At 38.9% G+C, this 15,577-nt stretch overlaps 1 protein-coding gene across 3 annotated transcripts in view; it reads left to right on the forward strand.

The window, feature by feature from the left end:
• MAGI2 (membrane associated guanylate kinase, WW and PDZ domain containing 2) overlaps positions 1–15,577 on the forward strand; it is a 1,730,241-nt gene that overhangs the window by 755,820 nt on the left and 958,844 nt on the right. Inside the window, exon 1 of one of the 3 annotated variants that reach the window (XM_066240551.1) lies at positions 858–1,116. The exons of the other annotated variants lie outside the window; for them this stretch is intronic. The gene's annotated coding sequence lies outside the window, so the exon portion shown is untranslated. Of the gene's footprint in view, positions 1–857; positions 1,117–15,577 lie in introns of those variants that run through there. 3 annotated transcript variants of the gene reach the window in all.

A 15,577-nucleotide genomic window follows, 5' to 3' on the forward strand; every position in this document is an offset into this window, starting at 1 on the left:
CAGGTTTGCTTTGCTGGCGGGGGGAGGATGGAACACTTATGACATTATGTTTTATTTTAAGACACAGACACTGAAGCAGAGAAGGGGAAACTTATTTGCCTAAGAGGCAAAAATTACTCTTTATTGAATCTAGTTCTGCAATAGAAAACGATTGATGTCTATCCATGCTATGTGTGCTCTGGCTTTCTGTCAGTTATCTTTTCTTTCATATTATTTTTTAAAAATCTGTTATGATGGTCCTTAACTTTGAGATAAGTTGAACTAGATGTCAAAGGAAAGGGGAGTTTGAAAAGTGTGTAAATAGTGAAATGACTGACTCTTTGACCCTCAAAAGAAAAAGAAACAGTCGTGCTTACAGATTGAAAAGAATTGTTCAGGTGAATGATTCTGCAAGTATACAGACTTGCTATTAACACTAAAAAGTTTAATTACATTTCATTAAACTATATCAGCTTCACTTAATTGCTAAAAGGGGACTATGAAAGCAAAAGCAAAAATGCCTAATCTCTAGAAGCTAGGTTTTCCTCAATGCTTTGTAATATAAATGTGCCTGTGTGTATAATAAAATTCACACACTCCATCCGTCTCACCGGCTTTTAATGGAGGGGTCACCTGACTTCACCTAGAGCTGCCCCCTCCCGTTAGCCCAGGAAATCCTAAAGTGAGAGACAGGCGCTACAGAACACGGGTTCTGAGGCTTGGAGATGTAAATGACTGCTACTGAACGGAATCGCGTGAGGTTGCTGGTGGGGGTTGGTGAAAGAAAACGAGGGAGTGAGTGTAAGCGAGAGAGCCGAGAGGGAGAGAGAGGAAGGGAGGAGAGAGAGAGAGAGAGAGAGAGAGAGAGAGTAGTGCTGCATGCTTCATCTTTGAGAGGAGGGAAAACAAAAGACCTCAGCGGCAGTTTTATGTTGCCGTGTCTGGCTCAAAGAGGAAAATTCTAAGACATCCATGCTGAAAAATCAAAGCTCAGCTGAGACTACTTCTATCAAGAAAACTATATGATCTGAAAATGGGCTGGATCAGTACAGGTGGTTTGAGAAGACACTGACAGAGGACCATGGAAAGGTGGGAAGAGACAAGAGTCTTCTCTGCTTCCCTGGAACGGGGCTCCAGGTTAGTAAACTGAGCCTGCCCCTAGTCTGCCTTAAATCTCTCTGTGTATGTGTATGATTTCTATTCCTCATCTCCAAGCCCTCTGCTCCCCATCCCCTGTTAGGCAGTGCCATATTCCACCAGCTGTGAGCCTAAACTTGATTTGACTCTCACTTCATTCACCAAATGCCTCTCGGTTGCTTGTGGAGCTTTTGTCTGATACAGCCGGTGGAGAGCCATCATGATGTCTCCTTCCGAGTCAGACTGTGTGCTTCAGCCCCAGATTGTCAGGTGGCTGTTTGGAGAATAGTTAGCATTTTGCTCCAGAAGGCTGCAAATGCATGATTACGTTATAATGAAATGTAAACAGCAAATATCTGCTGACTTGGCGTTTCTTTGTAATGTCAGAATAATTCAGAGCTCTCAGACGGCATTTGCCTTAATTTCCCACATAATTGAGTTCAAATATAATAAGTTTGAAATGGCACCCTACCAACAAAGGCACACACCAGGTATTCTGGCAGAGTATGTTTTACCTCCCACTGGAGACAAAGCTTAAAAAATTAATTTTCTTGGGACCTGGCTTGAAGAGGAAAGAAGCATGTCATCCTTAAAATAGACACAAAGCTGGTTTTTTTATATATAAGTGGGTACAGATGTGTGTAAAACAAATACCTAATTTCTCTTGTCTCTTGGTGTGCAGATAGAGTGTCTTTTGTTCCAGTGTGTGTATTTTCCTGTGTTTTTACAAAGAAAGCATTGCCTGTGCTTCCGGGGTAGCAGACTTGTGTGCCCATTTGCCATTGTGCCCTGGCCCAGAACCTGCTCTATCCCGAAGTAAACTGCCCCAGGTATTAGGAAGCTGGAGGAGGGTGGGGAACAGTGGGGGTTTTTGTCCATGCTTTTTAAAATTTTTTTTGACTATTAGCTGGGAAGTGTCTAATTCACATTTTAAAAGGAAACAAGAGGAGGCATTTAGTTTAGAATAAGATGTAGATCTGTTCTATGCAATTGCCAAAGATTATATTAGGAAAGGTGCTCAAAGCAGAGTGTATCAATCAGATCTGTAATGGACTCTAGGAAATGCTCTATGAGGGTGACTGGCTGGGTTCCTTTTGACCAAATTAAGATGCGCTCTGGCCGTGCACAAGCAGCTGTGAGCTGACATTTTCTTGTGAACCTCGTGAAAAATGGCTCCATAGCTCTCCTTCTGTCCTGAGGATGGTGTCTCTGAGTTGTTGAGCCTGTCCCCAATGTGATTTGCTCCTATGGCTGTTTTCTGATAGGGACGGACTGGCTCGTGGTTCCTTTCAGTTCGCCTGCCTTTTTAAATTTTGGCTTGAATACAGAGTGGGTGGTGACAGTTTTACTTTAAGTACAAACTACCCAGCAAGGCTAGCAGAAGATATTTTTCTGGCAATCACAGGTTTCCATTTTTAAAAGGGTAGATTATATTTCTTTGGACATCATATAAAGCACTTTCTCGGTGTTGTTAAGTGTGCTAGTAAACAATTTCTCTAAAAAAAGATGCACGCATGTGTGACACATTCCATTTGGACTCTGCTCATGGGAAATGACAGGTAAAAACATAAGAATACTTGCCTGTCTTTCATCTCTGAAAAAATAAAGCTGCCCTTCTCTGTCTCACTGATTTTTTTTTCTGTTTTTGAATTGTGATCCATTGTGCAAAATGAAAGGTCACATCCCAGAGTTAGAATGCAGGGAGGGACTGTTCTCCTGTCCTGTCCTCCACATGTGCTTGTGAAGAATTCCTGTACTGAGCAGGGTGGAGGTGCCCCAGCAGCTCAGGCTCTGGTTTCTGGAAGCTCTAGCCAGCATAGGCAGGATGCATTTGGGGAGAGAGCTGTGTGTCTGAGGGACCGGTTAAGAGCATGTGTTGTTTGGGGGGATGTGAAATTGATTATTCTCTCTTTCACAGCATTCTAAGAGGATTGACTGAGTACAGACTAGGTGCAGGAGGAGGGGGGTTGGACTCGTCATATTTTAGAGGAGAGTACAACAGTGTCCGCTAGAGAGGACGTGAGGATGCAAAACATGCAATAATGTGGAAAGAGTAACTGTTCAAATTGTAGGATAGCTCTTCAAAACCTCAAGGCTTTACAAAACAGCATGGAGTCATCTCTACACTATGACAAGTAAGACTGCTAGGACATTAATTTAAACAGCATTACAGACTGCTTCATAAGTGCACTAAATATCACACCACTTACTTTATGGAACGGTGTCCTCAAAGGGTTTATATCTTGGGCACTTTTATAAGGACAGGAGTTATGGCACAGATTTTCTTGGAGTCTGTTTGGAATAATACTGATAAAGCTAAGAGGCTACGAGGCAATAGGATTGGCCTCTTAAGTAGAGCAATAGAAATGGAACTTTAACACTGTATGCAGATCTGATTACTGCTTCTATATGTGCAGACAATTTGACTGTAGTATAGAGTGTGCTTTGGGGAAATTGACACAATTTTTCTTGAACAATGAACAAGAAAATAGATGATATAATAAAAACATGGATCTCAATGTTCATGAAAGGATTAGTAAGGTCACTCTTAAACATTGTCACTGACTATAGGTGAGGAGGTTTTACTCAGAGGAATTTCAGACGTCTACAATGAAAGGATCATGTTCGTAAAACTAAAAGCACCAGCTGTTTTGGATGCTGGATGGTGCTGCTTTTAAACCAGATAATATTTATACACAGAAAAATCTTGAACCTTAGGAACTTCCCACCAATAAACTTTTGCTTAAAAGCACCAAAATAACTATTATATAGAAACAGTTCATGTAGCAGGAGTCATAAGGGAGAACTGAGAAAGTCTAGGGCTAACACAAAATTTTTGCAAGAAGGTGTGTGCCCTTGTGATCCTCAATATACCAATAAATTCTTAATGAGTGTTAAAAATAGAAAATTCACTCTGGCCGAGTAGCTCATTTGGTCAGAGTGTCGTCTTAATATGCCAAGGTTGCAGGTTCGATCCCCAATCAGGGCACATGTAAGAGTCAACCAATGAATGCATAAATATGTGAAACAATGTATCAAGATATCTCTCTTTCTCTCTCTCTCTGTCTCCCCCCTCACTTTTTCTTTCTAAAATAAATCAATAAATTAAGAAAATTAAAACACATGTTGAAATAACAATATGTCTACATTCTTAAAACTTCAAGTCTGAAAAATAAAAAAATTTTTAAGAGTAAAATTAGTTATTCATAAGGTACTTGTGGCATAGAAAAGTTGAGCTATAACGATTAGGTTTCAGTAAAAGATATTTTATCCTAACTGAATTATTCTTGAAGCATTTTGAACACAAAGCCTCTAATGCTCCGACAATACCTCAGTAGTAATGCGCTGCTTTCTAACATCCATTTTCTCTTATCACTTAGAGAACTCTACTATCCTAAGTCCCATTTTCAATTTTTAAAAGCCTCACTAAGTGGCAACGTGGCATTAAAGAAAGGGAGGCATGATAAAAGCCTTCGAGTGTTCAGTTTCAGGTCTGTCTCTCCTCTAGGTCTGCTGTGTCTTAGCCTTCCTCAGCCACTGCCTGGTCTCTGGCAATCTCACTTCTGAGACTTCAGGCGCTTACTCTGAAGAGAGTCGATTTTTGTATATAATTTGAAAAAATAAAGAAGAGCATTACTATTCAACTAACTTAGGTTGTGCCTTAAAAAAGGTTAGAACATTGTTATCACGTGGATTATGAGTCCAAGCAACTCATACCTATCAGAGATTAAAGCAGATATTAGATATATCAAGCATATCAGGGCTTATAAAATATACTAGGTATATATTACAAGGGTTAGTTCTTTTCCTATTTTCATTACCAGGATGGATTTCCGTCAAATAAGCAACTTTTTTAAAGGCTGTACATTCTTCCGTTTTCTCCCACAGATGGTTCGCCCAGTCTCCTAAATCACACAAAGAATACGTTTAATCCAATGAACATGATAGTAATACTGATTTTTAAATCTCCTAATCAAGATGTTTGAAAATTTAACATTCACTCTCTAAAAGAACACAGTCACAGTAGCATTTTCCCTCCCTTTAAATTAATAAAGCAAAGCAAACTTTGGAGTCTTACAGGAAATTAGCAACGACGGGAACTATGAAATAGGAGGCTCACTGCCAGGCTGTCAGCCAGTGGAGGAGGAGAAGCAAGTTTAGTAGATGACTCTCATGGACGCATTGCAGGTGAGAAAGTGACCATATTAATAGGACCCCAGCTGAGATTCCAGGGCCAACTGCTCAACTTGCTTGCCTTTCTTTTGTCCTTGGAGCTACGACTGGAAAAATAATACATTTACTAAAAAGAGATCACCTTTTCTATAAGACCATCTCTGAGATAGACCAGTCTCACAGACATGTCAGGTACCTTTAATATCTTTTCAGCCTGAAGTTTCCATGACTTCTTTCTACCCAGCAACAGATCCCATATGACTTTGAAAGCCATTCACAGTTTGTTTGGAATCAGAGATCTCGCCAGGTGCTGCCCACAAAGGCACGGGCACAGCATAATAGAAAAGAGACAAGAGATGAGAGCCTCCTCTGGCCCACAGCAGAGAATTGAGCTCTCCAGGTTCTTTTATCCAAAGGACCACAAATCCCAAATGCCAAGCTAAGGAACTGCTGACCAACTGTTGAAGGATTCTCAACCTTTGATTCATACAACCTTTTAAGAAGAGTCTTTCTTTTGGTTCTTAGAGAGCTTACTGTTTCCTTCCATCCACCTCAGGGCCTTGTCTCATGCTTCTGCTGCTGGAACACTGCTCTGCCCCCTTTGCTGGCTCCTACATTAGATTAGCTTTCTCTACCAAATATTCTCAAGGGCTCATTATTAGGCTTTCTCTTTTAATTGTCGGTTTTATATTGGTGTCATTATTTGGCTAATCATTCTGTCTGTTAGGAGGCAGGACCTTCTAAAGTTAGGGTCCAAATTCATTTTGCTCACAACAAACTCTCAGCTCTCAGATTGTGTTAACTCACATATTAGGAGTGCCCTAAATAATTGTTAAATAATTGAAAAAAATGAATCAATGAATCCAGAGTCATTAGTACTAGTGAAAAGACAGAGTGTACCTGGGTTTGGCTCAACAAAGAACAATTCTCTTCATGGCTTAGTGACCGGTAACTCGGGCACCTGAGAGTTAACCTGCGCTAGAGTATTCTCAGGGTCTCCCTGTTGTCAAGGTTTTCCATCTGAGAAAGAACACTTGAGTGTCTCCTGTTGGGATATTTCAAAAAGAATTTCACTACCCCCATCAAAGTGTCCATGAGGCCAATCTTAGGGAGAGTTCTCTGTTATCCCTCCGAAGCATCTCCTTTTCTAAATCTACCCTCTCCTGCTCTCACAGTCCTTAGTTCTTTGCATTTAGGACTTTCTGGGTCTCATGTGACAGGTCTAACTAAGCTGCTAATGAGCTTGTGAGCTCAGAAAGCTTTCCTAAGATGTGAGCCCTTCAAGCAGTGTTTGTATTTTAGACAAAGCTGTCACAAAGTGATTAGCACTCTGCTTATTAATATGAGGGATTGTAAAGCTAAGTATAGTATGAAGCTTGCCTTTAGGGAGCTTACCTTTCCAGTTGTGGAGCTTAGACTTACAAGTAACGGTTGGCAATTGCTCCAAGAGTATGTAATCAAGAACTATATTTGGTTGTGCAGGTTTTAATAAAACTAGGACATAAAGGAAAAGATTTGTAGAAGGGGGACTTCAAATGGACTATGACTGATAAGAAGTATGTCTTTAAATTATCAGAAAATAGGAATAAGAAAAATTTAACATTATAGGAGAAACATGAATAAAAATATTCAAAGGGATTTAGTACAAGGTGTGCTTCTTGTAAGTCTTTACATAGGATACTGCTCATGTTTACTTTTACAAGTATAAAAGGCAAAAAGAATACCTTCTATTCAAGAATCATCAAGCTTTTATTTAGTCGAGCCATAACTGAGATCCTGAGAGTTAGGACTTAAATGCTGGAATTTACTTCCCATTATGCTTTGAAGTACTCTGTCTATCTCAGCATTTAGAACTAATCTCAGAGAAGTTTTCTGTCAGAGGTGCTTTTAAAGATTCTCTTAGCAGTATTGATCACTTTAATTGAGGTTTATTGAAAGCGCTCAGTATAGCTCTCTTGTGGTTCATGTTCTATAAATACATCATCATCTTATTGATATATTGGAGAGTTTTCATTTCATTGCTCTCAGCCTAACACCTTGTAGAAAACTTATGTTTCCACCAGAGCAGAAGGAGAAGACATTGTCTCCTGATCTACCGTGAAACTGAAGCCACAGAACTGATTAAGAATCATTTCTAAGTGTGTTCTTAGCAGTATAAGTCTGTTTCTTTCCTGTATTCACTTTGAAGGTTCTCTGTGGAAAATCCTGAAAAGAATGAACATAGCTATGAAGCCAGAAAATATCAAGCTGCATACATATAAAAAATAATAAAGATTTGAAATAACTGATTTTTTAAGTAGGACAAGTAACCTATAACTAGCCTTTTCATGAAGTTATTGATATAAATGGTTTCTATTTTAGTGGTTGGGTTTTAGAAAAATCCAAGAGTTGTTACATCCTCTGACAAATGACTAGATTTACTCTTTGGACTTCGCTTGTTTTGGTGGAGATATTGATCTCTCTAGGGTTGTTTAGAGTATATATCCTTTTAAAGAGTAGGTGACCCCTAATGACCCCTTGCCAGCTAACACTATAACAATGCTTTCTGAGTAAAACTGCATATAGAGTCCTTTTGGTGCCCTCACTGCTATAAAAGGAATAAAATGAAAATATAAATCATTCCTTTGAGTTATAGAGAGCCCCTTCTACACCCCTAGATGCATTACTCTTTCAATGTGTGCTAGGACTGGGTTAAAGAGACACTTTAAAAATAAAATCTTTTGATCCTTTTTTATTTTAAAAGAGCAAACATAAAAAGAGGCTGATACTGGTTAGTAGTATATGAAATTCTGTTCTTAAGTGAGTCCCTGGGTTATGATAACTCATTCCCATTGTGCATGCAAGTCTTTGTATGGTGCTGCATATGGTAACTTTTATTTTCTAATATATAGTTGCTACTCAGAGAAAAGCCATAGCTACTTCCATTTATCTAAGTCAGAGGAAAAAGAAGTTGGTATTAACTATTACTATATCGATTAATAGTTCATGTCCCTCCAAACCTGAAAGAACATATTTAACTGTGACTGGTGAGTGGCAAGACTTTGATGAAGTTATCAGTTGTTCATTTCCCATGCTTTTCTCCTCCAGCCTACAGAATTATCTGTCTCTGGGTTTGCCTGAATTATGGTCTACCATAGAAGCCTGGATTTTTCTAATACTTGTCTCAATATCCATTAAAGCCAAATGTACCAAGTCATACTATGTTATTTCATGTCTATGAGTATCTGGGGTGTTTTGTTGTTTGGGATTTTTTGTTTGTTTGTTTTTGTTTTTACTGTTTGAAGTGTTCTCTTTCAAATGGTCAAACGGTGCTAGTTAGAGACACCAGTATTCTGCTAAACATTCTCTGATCACTATTTCCCTGGTCCTAGGAGAAGTTCATTGCTCCTCATAACTAACTATACATATTCACTCACACACATGAGTGAGTGAGTGAGCTTTTTATTTACAATTCTGTCTTTCATTAGAATACACTCTCCCAAAACAGAGTTGTTCTTTGATTATCTCCCATGTCCTTTGCCTAAAAGAGGACATAACACATAATTAGTAGATATTTTATACTCTTTTCGTCCACACTGTGGAAGGAGGAGTGTAATGTGTATAAGAAATAAAATAGTTAAAAATCTCCATTTAGGCCCTGGCCAGTTGGCTCAGTGGTAGAGCATCGGCCTGGCGTGCAAGGGGTCCCGAGTTCAATTCCCGGCCAGGGCACACAGGAGAAGCGCCCATCTGCTTCTCCACCCCTCCCCCTCTCCTTCCTCTCTGTCTCTCTTCCCCTCCGGCAGCGAGGCTCCATTGGAGCAAAGATGGCCCAGGCGCTGGGGATGGCTCCTTGGCCTCTGCCCCAGGCGCTAGAGTGGCTCTGGTCGCAAAAGAGCGACGCCCCCGGAGGGGCAGAGCATCGCCCCCTGGTGGGCAGAGTGTCGCCCCTGGTGGGCGTGCTGGGTGGATCCCAGTCAGGCGCATGCGGGAGTCTGTCTGTCTCTCCCTGTTTCCAGCTTCGGAAAAATACAACAACAAAAAAAATCTCCATTTACTTTAATTGGTTGTTTTTATAGTCTTTATTTACTAAAGCTGAAAAGAAATGTTAGTCATACTGAAAATCACTACATATTTTCTCCAAGAAACTATGAAATTAAATAGTCAAATGTGAGCAATGAGAGGTAGAATTAAAGGAAATTGGGCTAAACACTTTGATACATAAAAAATTAACTCTAGATAAGGTCCATGAATCACCTAATATGTTTTATCCAAAATGATTGGAAACCTCTTCATCAGCTCTCCCGTACATCCATCCACTCTTGCAGTGAGGAGGCAAAGGACAGGTGCTCACCTTTGTATTGAGGTTTGCTGTTTGGGTGTGGTTCATAGACCAATCACAGCAAAATCATCTGGGAGCTTATTAGAAGGCAAACTCTTGGGCTGCACCTCATCCTACAAAATCAGGATCTGAATATTTTAATAAGACCCTAAATGTTTTATTTCTGCTTTAATATTACAGAACACTATTGTAGAGAAACTTTCCATGAAGTTTTAGTCAGTTTTGGAGACAAATTGTGAATGTGGGAGGTTATTTTTTTTCTCAAGCTTAGGAATGGAAGCAATTCTTCCACCAGGTCGCCCATCTCTATATGTCCTGGGAAACAAGGAAATGAGCCTTACTAAAAGCTAATATCTTTCTTCTTCTCTGTCTCAAATCAACTTCTATTATGTACACTGGAGAGCAATTAAGTGTGTAGCAGGAGAGACTAGAATTGAGTCTGGTCTCTGGCACATATTAGCCATATAAAGTTGGACAGATTCCTTAGGCTTTTTTTTTTACTCATTTTCTTCCTGTTTGGCACATATTAAACACTCAATGAATGAGCAGAAGCTATAGCTAAGATTGCCTTCCCTCAGTTTCCTAGGGATTCTTGGTGAAAGCAGAAATATAAGCTCTTCAAATGTCATCCTGTAGGTGTTTGCCTCAGATGTCTCTTGGGAGTGGACACTGAGGATAAGTGGTTTGACTTCCTGCTACCTGATTTCAAAAGGACAAGCTATTGAACTTTCCTTGCTTCTCTCTCAGACACTTATATATTGAATAAAATACCCCTGGAGATACAGAGCAAAAGAAGAAACTCAAATTCTTGATATCATATTTCTTATTCCAGTAAGAGAGTGTAGGACACTTTCCAATAAGATTGTCAAGGAAGGTTAGTATCAGAATTGCAGGGGAGAGTAGGCATCTTATTAGCTAAAATATAGAAAGAATTAAGCAGTTAGGGAGCAGAAGAATTAAAGTTCAGTTGCAGGCCTCTGACTCTAGAACTGCTATTACAGGGTGATTCTTTTTTAATATCTTTTTAAAATATGTCCGTGGATATTTTAATATTGGAATTTACTCACCATTATTCCATTGCATTGGACAATGTTAACTTAAAAAAATTATAATGAAAAAAAAACATACAGGTTATAAAACACAGATGTTAATAGAGGAATTGTACAGAGGACTTGTGCAGAGAAATCTCTTTTATTTTCTTAAGGACCTAACTTGGAAAAAAATAAAGTGTTTATCTTAGAAAATAAGGAAAGTATTTGATAAAAAAAATTTTGCACATAAACATTAAGATACTCAACCATTTTTTAATCTGCATATTATTTTATCATAGCAATATGAGAGAAAATAACAGGTGTTTGTTAATTAACTATTTTGTGTCATAATTTTATATTAATATTATTCTTTCTTACAACTAATGAGTTTACCACAATTTGACATTAATATCATTCTTTCCTACAACTAATGAGTTTATCACAATTTGACATTTAAATTTTCACATGAATTTAACATTGCCACATTAAATTTGCCATTTTACATTCACAACTAGAGAGAAAAATAAGAGCTACTAGTTAAGTTTTTAAAATTCTCCATTTGGTTACACAAACTGTAAAAAATCAAATATAAAGTTTGTACCAATAGTCCTCTGAAAAAAATGTATCAACTTATAACTTCCATAAATTTAGCTGATTTTCTTGGTTTTAAATACATTTCATTTAATCATTTTAGTACTGTAAGTCCTAACCTAGATGAATTTGTAATTAAAAAACAAAGTGAGCCATTGATCTTTATATTTTTATATAGATAATTTTAAGTAGGCTAAACTTTAAAATTTAAGTCTAAATATTAAAATATTCATAGTTTATTACTTTTATCATTTATGACCCTGGTATACTTGTGGTTACTTAATACTGAGAACTGTATTGTGCTACTTTCTTGAAGCTAATCTTTTTAAAGATTTTATTTTGACAATGACTCGAACTTGAATTCTATGGGTTAATGAGTGCCTTAAGCAAAGAGTCATATCTACTATGTGACAGACTTTCATCAAATGTTGAGGACACAGAGGTATCTGTGCTTATGAGAAGCTCATAATTTAGTGTGGGAGAAAGATATGTAAACAAGTGATCCAAATGTGGCAGGTTCACTACCATAGTAAATATGAACACAGAAGAAGGAATAAATCATTCTTCTTGATATAATGCAAGGCTTCACAGAGATGTGGAGAATCTGAGTAAGAGCTTAAACAATGACAATCACTCTTTCAGTTGTAGAAAGATGAAAGACCACTTTAAGCAGAAAAAACTATATTGATTGAGATGCATTAAAGAGCCTTATTTGCTCAGAAAATGATGGCACAATTAGCACAGATGTGGGGGCAACTAAGAGAATGAAGACAATGTAAACCTTTTGTAATAGGCAGGCTACTTGTGGCCACCTCCACAGTCAGGGAGCTATTTATATTTCTTCACACAGATGTACATGGCATGATGTGTGTATCTAGTTTATAATAGGGAAAGAACTTTAGTATCCATCATTGTTCTCAAGGATGTCTAAGATCATACGGACATTTTCATGTGGAGAATAATCAAAGAGAAGGCTGGAAAAAAAACCCAGAATAATTTTAGGTGCAGTAAATCTTGTGCAGTAAATGAGACTTGTGTTGTTGGAAGCCGTGCGTCGTATTTCTAAAATGGCCCATTTATTCATACCTCCAGTATTTACTGAATGCCTGCTATCTGCCAGACACTGTTCCAGGTGCTTGTGATACAGCAATAAAAACAGAAAAATGTCCTGTCTTTCCTGAGGGAGACCAGCATTACTAAAGACAACTCAGTAAATATGTAATATGTTAGATAACAATAACTACTAAGAGAAAAAAATGTAAGGAAGGGGAACATTAAATGTCCCAATTCGGGGCAAGAAGGAAAAGAAGGTTTTGGAAGTGAGGTCAGGGAAGACAAAACTAAAAAAAAAATGACATAATGACATTAAATGAAGGCTTGATAGAAGTGAGAGAGCTATCCATGGAGTTAGAAAAATATAGCAACCCTTTTTTGTATATGTATTCATACTACATGTGCAATACTTATAGGTCACCAGAGAATCAGTCAGGTAGACAATTACACATATCGTTCAGGAGTGAGGTCCATGGGAAAGTGTACAGTTGGTGGTCAACTATTCAAATGTGTCAAATGCCACCTGTCTAATGGGATCATCTAAGGTCTGAGTATAGGAAGAAAAAAGCACTTTCCTGACTAAGCACTGGGGAGTGTTTCTAATAGTTGAAGAGAAGAGGGAATCAGCAAAAAGCTTGAGGAGTCACAGCCAGAAAGAGAGGAAGAAAAAAAGGTGGGATGGTGTTCTCTAAGGCAAAGGAAGAAGTGTTTCCAAGAGAGAATAGTCTATGTCAGATGCTGCTCCTACGTAATGTAAGATGAGGATTCACTAATGTCCATGGCTTTGGTGACATGGAGAATTCAAGAGAGGGGAAATGGAGACAGAGTGCAGATAATTATTTTCTTTTTGTTTTTTACTGTAAAAAGAATGTGAGAAATAGGACAGTAACTGGAAGGGGAAAAGAGCCACAAAATAGATTTTTTTAAAAGATAAAAATTTTAGCATGTTTATATTAAAGATAACAAGTTATGAGAGAGGAGGAAATTGACATTTATGTAGAGAGAGGGAGGAGAATTTTAAATTATTTAAATAGGTGCCAGGTAGCGGATGAGACCTAGAGCACAAGTGTGGGGGCCTGGTTTTCCAGGAGCACGGCCATCCATTCATGTCAGTGGGACCAAGGTGGCACATGGGAGAACGAGGCATGTAGGGGCGGAGAGCCGGTAGTGGGAACTTGTCATTGTTTTCATCTGGTTATAGCAACTTCCCACCAAGAAGGAAGCATGATTATGGTGGAGGAAGTATCAGATTTTAAGGAGAAATGGGAAGTCAGCAAGTCTAGGAGAGTGGGAAAGGAGAGATCTAGAGAAATATGAAATGAGTGATGGGTAGCATTAATGGCCCACTTGAAATTTGTGGTCATTTTCCTCTAGCCACATTGAGCATTGTGAGCATTGGGAAGAGACAGAGTTGAATTTAATTAGGGTTGTGTGTATGAACAAGAGGAGTGAGAGAGTCAAAATGAATGCATTAAAGTGACCTCAAAGATAAACTATAGCATTTAAGCTGGGTAGGGCAAAGGTGCTAAGAATGGAGTGAGGGACTATGACAGCTGGATGGGACCAGCAGGTTGCAGATTTCAGCTGGATGGAAGAGGGGCAAGTTGCTATTGTAGAGGAGAAGAATCCCATAGTTGTCTCTTTAGAAATATCTGATATCAGATTCTTCCACAATACTCTCAGGTGCTATCATGTTCCATGAAAATTGTCTTATTTTAAATATTACCCTCATTTTGTGCAAACATGACTGCCAAATGCATGTATTACTACCCATTCCCACTAATTGGGCTATTCTCCGAATAACTGGCAAAACTCAAGTGCTGATGTTGCAGCTGCTCCTCTGTTTCCAATTGCCTCAGGAGCAGAAAAAAAAGCCCTAAAAAATTTACGAGTTAATGACAGAGTAAGCAGTTGTTTAGAGTGTATAATTATGAATCTATACCATTGATGTTACCAGACTGATGCTTGGGTTTACTTCTGCTTTGATAGAAGTACGTCAGTCTTAACAATTATAGTGGCAAATAATTAATGAATCCAGACTTGGATTTCCACTGGCTGGCTGGAACTGTGATCTCCTGCCCAACACTTGCCAGTCTTTTCCTTGAAGGAACTGGGCTCCCTTCTCACACCTTCCTTTGGCTAGCAAGTAAAAGGGATCCTTGGGTTACAACACAGTTCTCTTTCTACAACAGTGGTATAACCCAAATTTTTATGTAAGTCAAAACACAACCTAGCCTAAGTCACTTACCTATCCAAACACAGTTGTAAAATCATAATCTAGAACATAGATACACAACTAAGTCACAGAAAAAGGAAAAGGACATAAATATACTGTACTGTACACTGTACTGTAGTAACAGAAAAAAAGACAAAAAATGAGTGTAAGAAATAATTCCTTACCTTTATTCCTGTGGTTGGCTTGCACACTGGAAGGGGCATTGCAAGGTGGGAGAGAGTGACCTATTGGGTGAGGAAGCTAGAAAGGCAGGGGAACCTGCAGACGGTGCTGGAGATACTGGGTCAGGTGAATCAGGATTAACTAAGGAACATGCAGGAGATGCTGGAGATGATTCTACCTGTACTACAGGTGTTTCATCTCAGGAAGCAGCTGATGTAGAGGCTACAGGATCTGTTGCAGGCCTCTCTCCCTTCTTAAAGAATTGTTCCAAGCTAGTCTGGAAGGTTGATGACTTCTTCTCTTCCAGAATCTGCCTATAGCACTGCAAGGCATCCATAACAGCTCTGTAGACCTCACTGAATCTGTCATCCCTGGGGTCCTCAGCCTGACATTTCTCCAACCCGTCCTCTGCCATGGAATAACCTTCTGCCAAACCCTTGTTAGTAAATCTCTTGGGTTCTGGGGTTTCTATCTCTTCCTCTTCAATCAGGTACTTCCCCAGCTGAATGAGGTCCTCAGCAGACAGCTCCTCTCCATGTGATGCCAGTAGCTCTGTGGCATCTATCATGATGGCTTCCCTCTTCTTTGAAGCACTGCCATCTGAAGACTCTGACTTTAGTTTAGGAGCCATGATAATGGCCAAAAAGTCACCAAACAAAGCAACACAAACTGAACACTTGCACTTTCAGTGGTCCAGAATGGCGTAGGTGAGCATGCTGGGGAGCACCAGTTCCCTCACTCACAGGGCGCGTTGCTGCGTATTCTTCCACTGCAAGAACCAAACTAGTTCACCATGTAGTCTGTAAGTAGGACCCTAATTGCATACACCAAAACACTCTTGTTTCAATTTTTAAAATTACTTTTGAGTGAGCAGCGTAAACTAAAAACTTTGTA

Source organism: Saccopteryx bilineata, chromosome 7 (assembly GCF_036850765.1).
Source record: "Saccopteryx bilineata isolate mSacBil1 chromosome 7, mSacBil1_pri_phased_curated, whole genome shotgun sequence".
Classification (NCBI taxonomy): domain Eukaryota; kingdom Metazoa; phylum Chordata; class Mammalia; order Chiroptera; family Emballonuridae; genus Saccopteryx; species Saccopteryx bilineata.